A 9,402-nucleotide genomic window follows, 5' to 3' on the forward strand; every position below is an offset into this window, starting at 1 on the left:
GTCAGATCAAGTCGCCCCTCTGCTCAAAAATCCTCCAAATGCTTCCCATGTCACTCAGGGGAAAGCCCGGGCCCCACAAGGCCTCCTGCAGACCTCCCCCCCCACCCCCCAGGGCCTTTTGTCTGCTTGGGCATTGGCTCTTCACTCTCTCACTTCCTTCAGGTCGCTGCTAGGACATCACCTCAGCAGAGAGGTCTTCCTTTACTACCCTGTGTAAAATAACACCCCTCAACCTACACACCCCTTCATTATTCTTTATTCCTGTATCCTCCTTTTCATCCTCATAGCACTTGAAACCAGCAGGTATTTTACATGTTTATTTGTTGCTTATCTGGCTTCTCCCATTAGAATGTAAGTGCCATGAGAGCAGGGACTTTTTTGTGCATTCTTTATCCCCTCAGGCTGCAACAGTGCAAGCCATCCGGTAATACTCAGTCTAAACATTTGCAGATGAATGAACACATGAATGAATGGCCCTACCCTTAGGCATCCGTACTAATGACATATGATCACTTGCCTTGAGCCAATAGGTAGGCACTGCCCTACCAGGAAACAGAGCCTCTTGCCCTTTAGCCCAGCTACTCCCCTATTTTCCAGAACTCCAGCTTTTCAAATGATTACTAGCATAATCCGAATTCAACGGCCCCTCTGCCAACCAGCCTCTTCCTGTTCTTCAGCTTAAGAAACAGACCTTAGAACTCCTCCAGCATGAAAAACCTTCCCAAGTGTCAAACAAGCCAAACGGACCCCATCTTTAGGCAGCTGAATACACTAAAACATTTAATTTGGTACTTCTTTTTTTTTTTTAATGTTTATTTATTTTGAGAGAAAGCACAAGCAGGGGAGGAGCAGAGAGAGAGGGAGACAGAATCTGAAGCAGGCTTCAGGCTTTGAGCTGTCAGCACAGAGCCTGACACAGGGCTCGAACTCATGAACTGCGAGATCATCACCTGAGCTAAAGTCAGACACTTAACCGACTGAGCCACCTAGGCGCCCCTAATTTGGTATTTCTTTCTTTTTTTTTTTTTTTAAGTATTTTATTTATTTTTCAGAGAGAGAGACAGAGTATGAGGGGCAGAGAGGGAGGAAGACACATAATCCGAGGCAGGCTCCAGGCTCCAAGCTGTCAGCACAGGGTCTGACGTGGGGCTCGAACTTGTGAACCACGAGATCATGACCTGAGACAAAGTCAGATACTTAACCGACTGAGCCACCCTGGCACTCCTAATTTGTTATTTCTTAATGTTAAAGCAGGACAACTTCTTCCTTGTATGGGCAAAGCAGTCCTTTTAGAAAGTAGACAAAATACCTGGCTCTCAGTTGCTGAGCCAACAGGTTGAATTTTCTGAGGGACATCTTGATCTGTAACAACAGACAAATAATTCAAAATCAAAAACCTGTTACTCGTCTCATCCATTTCTGAGTCCCACCAAAGAGGGAACTCACCTTCTTCTCTAAACCAGGGGAAGCAGAGGCTTTCACAAGACACAGGGCTACAGTGATGCTGAAGGAAGCTGTCCAGGTTTGCTTTTGATCCTATTGTCTTATTCTGTCTGCTCCCTCCTCTCCCAGAATCCAGGTTTCATAATGTACAGCGGAAAGACATTTAATAAATAAAACGGCCAGATTGCAGCCGTCAGCTCTACACAATGGGGCTGTCGGCATCTTCCGCTCGGCTTCAGCACCCGCTCTCCCGGCTTGCTTCAGCTAAAACAATCCCATTTACTATTTTCATAAAATTAGTTCCTCTGCAGTTTCTATTAATCAGAATATTCTTTGGAGAGAATGATACTGGGATTTCATCACCATCTGAGTTCAATCGTTATGTGAATCTGATGAATTTTTATCACCTCTATGAGCGCCAGAGAAGGTAAAAAAACTTGGGTGGGCTGATGTAAGTGGGCACAGAGTTTTTCCCTTGTATCAGCTGAGGTCTCACAGACATTAGAACCCAGATCAGTCTCCCCTGTCACACGTCTGAGTAGCTTTCTGCCCCAAACATGTCTCTTTCTATAGATATGTAATTCTTCTTGGGGTCACGGGCTCTTAAAAATCTTAAGATATGGATACTCCCCCCAGGAAAGCCTACATATGCACATCCACACTAACTGTTGCCATTCCGGGGGACTGTGGACACCCCCCTTCCCTTTCCACACATGCGGTCCATCCACATACTTCAGAGTAATAACTGTGTCCTACGGCTTCTTAACCATCCTCATCTCCCTGAAGAAACTTAGACTGGGGTAGAAACTCAGCCACCTCTGAATTCCTTTGTTGAAGCAGAAAGAGATTTTTTAAAAGAGAAAAAGAGCATGGAAGTGAGAAAGTTTTTCATGACGGTAATACATCTTTTGAGAAATGAGAAAAAAATGAAAAAGAGAAGACACCATCATATTGGCAGAAATAATGAAAGTCCAAGTATCCATAAATTGATCATAGTGCACTGTATTTGTCCAGATGAGACATGAAATCAAAATTTGGAAAGATGTGATGAATTCTCCTTGCCTCCAGAGTATACAACACCTATTCCATCCTAAGAAAGATAAGCTCTACATGGGAAAAGACTCAGCATGGATGAAAGAAACCTTGGGCCAATGGAACCAGGATTCTGGTACTAGCTCTGTTCACTGACTGTATGATTTTAGGCCAAGGAATAACTTATCTCTATCAGTGTTGTTTTTGTTTTGTTTTGCTTTTTATTAACATGATTTCCAAAGTCTGTTTCAGTTCCAACATTCCATGGGACTTGATTCATTAGAGACTTCTAAGACAGTAAGGCTCAAAACATTTTCCTAAGGGCTCAGCAATAAATATTTTAGGTTTACGGGACATACAGTCTCTGTATTAATTACTCAGCTCTGCTGTTGTGAAGTGAAAGCCACCATAGATACTGTGCAAACATGCCTGTGTTCCAATACAACCTTACTTATAGACACTGAGACTTGAATTTCAAATCATTTTCACACCTTTCTCTTTTTTTCTCCCCCAACCATTTAAAAACATAAAATTCATTCCTAGTTTTCAGGTCTTACAAAAAATAGATGGCAGGTCAGATTGGACCCCCAGATCACAGTTTGCTGACCCCTGGTCTACAGCATCAGGTAAATATTATGAGCTGGAAAACCATGGTGATGATTCTGGATGAGCTTGAAAAGCCAGTAACTTGCGTTCAACAACAGACAATAGTACGGGGGGGAAATTTTTGTTTACCCAATTGCCTAATTAGCAGGACAGAACAATAGTCGCTTTTGCGTCTCAGCTAATAACCAACAATTACTTAAGTTTTGGGTACATTTTCAGACCTACAGAAATGCTCACATAATCACACATCAGAAAATGTACATAAAAAATTCAGGACTCTCTGGAAGAAAAAAAAAATGACTATAAAATGAACCAGACAACTCTATGTCTTCTCCTGAAATCACTCCTTGCACGCCACATCCTGATGACCTCTTTTTGCTACCCTACCTCTATCAGATAGCATAACAAATGATTTTACACGTTTAAAAAAGAGGAAAATAAGACACTCGTTTTTATTGTTATTGCTCGAGCTTTTTGGTTTGTTTAGGAGGAAAGAAAATTGTAATTAAATGATAGGCATATATCACCTATGTATAAGCACAGTATTAGCAATACATACACAGCAGAGATTTGGAGCCACGTGGAGAGGCACTGTGTAACACTTGACACAGGAGACAATTTGTGAAAAGAGAAAGATTGGATAGTCAAGTAATCAATCTTCTCTAGAGTGAACTTTGATTAAGAGATGGCAAAAGATGGAGTGCTATGGTGACAGCACTTCTCCCAATATCAATGAGAGGTAGATTATCATTATTTAATCAGAAAACTCATACCTTGTCCCAGTTAGGGGGTGAAATAGGGATGGGGCTTGCAGGGCAGGTCCCTTGATGGGAGAGAAAACCAAAAATGTTATATCCATTCAGGAAGATGTAAGAGCTTTGGAGGGCCTTCTCGGTCATGCCTTATTCTTAATTTATAATTGTCAGCCTGATCAATAGACATAGAAGAAGGTCAACTTTCCCAATCTCAAACTTTTAAACACTCTCTCCCCCAAAATACAAAGAACTGGTCCTGACCAGCTGGTCTAAACAGTGTTCTTTTGGGGGGTGGGAGGGAGGGGAAGGTGGGTGATGGGCATTGAGGAGGGCACCTGTTGGGATGAGCACTGGGTGTTGTATGGAAACCAATTTGACAATAAATTTCACATTAAAAAATAAAATAAACAGTGTTTTTTCCATTATTTGCCTCCACTCTAGCTTACACCAGTCTCCAAATTGTTCCCCAGATACTCAGTCCTCCTCATCTCCATCTCTTTGTTCAGACTATTTTCTCTCCCTGGATTCCCTTCCATCTCTCTTCCACCTTTTCTATTCCTACCCATATGCCAGGACCCAGCATTAGTTCTAACTATACCATGAAGACCCCCATTAACTCCAGCGAAAACAAATTTCCCCCAAATAATACAAGTGAAGATGTGCTCTGAAAACTACAAAATGCTCTGCAAATATGAAGTATTATTATTATCTTGGGGAGCATTTAAGTTTAGCACGTTATATTTTCTCTAAAAGTGGTTCCTAAGTGTTTCATATGTTGGTGGTGGCAACAACACAACAGCCTGTTAAGGAAGGCAGGAATCACATGGAATTTTTTGCACCCTCAGAGTCCCTACCAGTGCCTAGCTACAATTAACACTCAATTCCAATGGAATGAATTAATTAAAACAATGGCTTTCTTCACCTCAAAGCTTCTCATTGGGCCAGTGGTGATGTTGTTAAACACGTAAGAAGTAGTTGGTTAAGACATATGACTGCAAACGAAACCTTGAAAGTAGAGTAAATTTGAGACTTACATTCAGTGGAATTCAACCATCTTCTTCCACTTTACTCATAAAGCTATGACCTGGGAGCTAAATTCCCTAAATCACAGATTCAGTGTTCCAAGAATGGTTTGCTTCACGATGTTTCAGAACTTTGTCTCAGGTCAAAGGTTCAGATACTGTAGTTCTCAAATTTGGTATTGTTTGTTTTGATTGTTGTCTGTTTTCGCTTCCTGATTCAGCAGTGGAGCATGCGTCCTCTGTCCTATTTCCTTTGGTTGGCCTGATTTATGGATGTTTTGGTCTAACAGCCATACATAGCTTTGGAGCAAAATCACGGCAAGTTTTAGTCTGCAGTCAGGTAAGTGCAGTTCCAGCTGCCTGGACGTGTGGCTACAGATTTACTTTATGACCCCGACCTTGCTTCCTCAGTCTGCCCCGTGAGAAAAATGACCCTGGCCATAGTCTACTTCCTAGGGCTGACGGAAGAATAACTCCAAATAAAATAGGGCGAGGTAAGGACAAATGAAAACACGATGCTGTCACAACTTGTGCTTCGGCCTCTGTTCCCTTCGCGGGGTGGGGGTGGGGTTTAGGGACCCTTAATGACTGGGCCTCACCCCACCTCTCCGAGGCCTAATCTGACTTGCCCCCAGAGTCCCGAGCCCCACCCGAACCACTGTGTCGGGGACTGAGATGTCTATCAGAATCCGAAACAGACATTAACGTATAGATTGCCGTACAAATCTCCGGACTTTTCCATGAGGGGAAGGGGTCGCCTTCCGGCGCTACGCAACCTGGCTGTACAGTCTCCATGGTAACAGCGAGGCCGAGAGAAGCAGCTCTCCCTCGCCTGACAACCCGCCCCCAGGCAGGACTGACCAATGGTCCTGTGGGTTACCTAAAGGATAGTATGATTGACAACGGGATGGGACGGGGGCGGAGTCAGGACTGCCTCGACCCAATCTAACTTGAGCCTCAACCAAAAGCACCGACCAATCGGAGGGCGTAAAGAAGAGCGACGTGCCCACCCACCCCGCTCCGCGTTGCCTGGAGGCCCTGTGGACGTAAGCAAATAAGAAGGAAACTGGGCGTTGAAAGAGTGGCGCTGATTAGCGGATCTGGAATCGCCTGGATGAAAACCCACTTGTGATTCGTCGTAAGTAGATCAAAGCCCCTGTGGGCTGGAACTGGCCGGACAGTGAGGTGTGAGTAGGGGACCTGGGAGAAGGAGAGCCAGGTGAGGGGGAGGTGGGAAAAGTGGGGGCGGCTGAGAAGGGAGAATGGCGGAGGCTGGGGCTCAGGAGTATGGAAGAAAGCGTGGGTGGTTGGCTGTGCGTGGACTCTCAGAGCACCCTTACCCTTAGCGTAGATCTGGACCCAAGGCCCGGTGGCTAATAAATACTTAATTGGGAAATTAATTAGGAAAGAAGGAATGGTTTAATTTTCATGCTCCTAAGAAAGTGAAATGTCAGTGCCTGATTCTAATACCTTGTGATCGAGACCTTCATCTTTCCAGTCTGGGAGGTAGCTGGGCGAACATTCTTCAAATGAGACCTGCGAGGTTTTCCTGCGCCCGTTTGAACCACCTACAGGGCTGGGGAGAGACGCTAGAGCCCTGGTTCCTGGGGTATTGACGCTCCAGCACTGGGGTGCTGCTGTCCGGAGAGCCCATGGTGATGCAGCTAATAGTCGCTATGGTACCTTCAAGTCCAAACACCACCCAGGAAAGGAGGTGGGAGGACGAGATCTGGATCCATCGATCCCCTTTTTCTCTCAGTGCGTTGAGATGATGTCATATGGATGGCATTTAGGTAGCTCCACGATTGATTTTTCCCAGACTTGCATTCTACTTAATTACAAAGGTGAGAACATTATCCTAATATATTAAAATTAAAGCCGTAGTGGAATGTTTAATGTAGAAAAAAAAATGATACCCCCCCCCCCCCCCCCCGCATTATAGTTGAAGGTTTGGAAGGCTATAAAGGAAAGGGAAAAGGAATCCTCGAAGAAGGGCCATTCACCCCTGTAATCCCTGTTTTCTGCCTTCAAGGGCTTGAGCCAGTGACAGTCCAGGAATGGGTGAACTACCTATCTCCCACCACCAGCAGCACTAGGGCCAAGTTACCCTCTATGGAATCCACATTTGTATTGAACTGTAAGTCATCTTGTAATGGCTATTATTATTCTCACACATGATGGACAGCGGTGGTGAACAGTGTATTTTTAATCTATAAGGCTGTACATGCAGGGGTCAGGCACCTTAACGTATGCCTCTCTGTTTTCTCTGAGAGCTGCATGAAACGGTATGAAGAACCAATGGTAAATGAATGAGGACTGCACTCTATGTACCTCTAAAAGTTTTGGGCAATCTCTTTCCAAAGAAGGACCTCACAGCATGAGCACAGAGGGGGAAATTGGCCTCATAACTGTTCTGCTGGTCAGCTACTAAACAGGGTGTTCAAATAGAGACATTATTTTATTCTGATTCTAGTCTACCTGCTTTAAATGCCATAGACTTAGGTAAATGGACTTTGGAAACCAGGTTGGCTAAACCATCCATTCTCCAGGTTTGAAAAAGTCCTGGACATTAATCAAAAACACCATGGTTTTAATCATTTTGCATATTTATAATACATATTTTATTACAAGCATTATTTCCACGCTGAATTTAACAGTATAAAATGACTAGATGTTCACTCCTTTCCCATAACAGCACTCTATATGCTATATCCAGCCTTTCCTTTCCAAGCTTAGTGCGAAAATGTATAGATTGGTTATAAAGTGATGAACCTCATTCTTATTTAAAAAAATTTTTTTTTTAATCTTTATTTTTGAGAGAGCAAGAGAGACAGTGCGAGTGGGGGAAGGGCAGAGAGAGAAGGAGACACAGAATCCCAAGCAGGCTCCAGACTGCCATTAGCACAGAGCCCAAACCAGGGCTAGAACCTGCGAACCCAGAGATCATGACCTGAGCCGAAGTCAGATGCTTAACCGACCGAACCACCCAGGCACCCTGTGATGAACCTCATTCCTATAAGAACTTGGGGATATTTATCTCCTTACTTTAAAGCCATGTCCTATATGGACCCCAATGTCTCATGAACATTTAAGCTTCCATGGGGGATTGAAGCACAATGTTTCTAATAGAACCAGCTTCGGCTACCACTTGCCCTGTATTCTAGGTGTTAGAGTTGGTCCAAGTTTTACAGGTTATTTGTGCAATATCCAAAACAGCAGCAATTAAACTTAACTAGTTACCTTGTTAGGGTAGTACAAGTCAGCTCAGTCAACCAAGCGGGAAACCTGAGTCTTCTGTAACACCTTTTCTCTCAACCCCTTTCCATTTTCACAGGTAAGGCAGGAGTCCAGACCCTCATCATCCCTTACCCAGAGAGTCCCCTATTGGTCACTAATCTCTGGTCTCTGAGTTCGATTCATATGCACTGAGCCACCAGCTACCTGGTTAAAAATTAAGAATTATCTCAAAAATTTCATAAACAGACAATCACACTGGGTAGTATAATGAATACCTATGCCCTATTAACTGGATTAACAAACATTAACATTTGGGCACCTCGGCTTCAGTTTTTTTCTTTTAAATAAATAAAACATCCCAGATTTAATCCTCAGATCCCTTTTGTTCTCTTTTCTGGCCCCATTTACCTTCCTCCCTTCTTCCCTCCCAGAGGCAAACATTCTTTTGAAATTGTTGTACATCATTCATGCCTATGTATTTGTATTTCTGTGGTATATCTGTACATTATAAATGATATAAATTGCTTTTTTTAATTTTAAAAATACAAGTAGTGTCATACTGTGGGCTTCATTTTGTAATTTGCTTTTATTACTCAACATTTAAAAAGAATTTTTTTAATGCTTACTTATTTTTGAGAGAGAGAGAGGGAGAGAGATTGTGAGTGGGGAAGGGGCAGAGAGGGATACAGAGAATACCAAGCAGGCTCCGCACCATCAGCACAGAGCCCAACATGGGGCTTGAACCCACAAACCACGAGATCATGACCTGAGCCAAGATCAGTTGGACGTTCAACCAACTGAGCCACCCTGGCGCCCCTCAACATTGTTTTTGAGATATGTTCATATCAATACAGATAGCAAAGTTCATTTATTCTAAGTGTTTCTTATGAGTATAATGTTGTATCCATTCTTATGAGTGTAACATCGTATCCATTCCCTTATTGGTGGACACTTAACGTTTTTTCAGATGTTTTGCTATTATGAAAAAAGCTGCAATAAACATCCCTGTACATGTCTCTTAATGCAAGAGTTTTTCTAGGACAGTGGTTCTCCAAGGGGATGGTACTGCCCTGTTGGTCATTTTGGAATTTGTGAGAGCATACTTGGTTATAATTGTGATTTTGGCGGCATTACTGGGGTTTACAGAGCAGGGTGGGATGCTAGATGTTCTGCAGTGAAGAACTGTCCCGCATCCTGCACAATTTTTGAGTGTCCCACAGGGTAGCCATTTATAATCTGAGCCTAGAGCCTAACTCCATTTTTCATATAAACATTATATATATATATATATATATATATATATATAT

General features: G+C 43.1%; 1 protein-coding gene across 6 annotated transcripts in view; it reads left to right on the plus strand.

The window, feature by feature from the left end:
* Positions 1–5,819: 5,819 nt before the first annotated feature.
* Positions 5,820–9,402, plus strand: part of TMEM218 (transmembrane protein 218) — a 16,446-nt gene continuing 12,863 nt past the window's right edge. Inside the window, exons 1-2 of one of the 6 annotated variants that reach the window (XM_049654923.1) lie at positions 5,820–5,996; positions 6,891–6,995. The gene's annotated coding sequence lies outside the window, so the exon portion shown is untranslated. Of the gene's footprint in view, positions 6,078–6,100; positions 6,703–6,890; positions 6,996–9,402 lie in introns of those variants that run through there. The other 5 variants (XM_049654933.1, XM_049654916.1, XM_049654928.1 and 2 more) reach the window with 5 other exon arrangements.

The sequence above is a fragment of the Panthera uncia genome, chromosome D1 (genome assembly GCF_023721935.1).
Source record: "Panthera uncia isolate 11264 chromosome D1, Puncia_PCG_1.0, whole genome shotgun sequence".
Classification (NCBI taxonomy): Eukaryota; Metazoa; Chordata; class Mammalia; order Carnivora; family Felidae; genus Panthera; species Panthera uncia.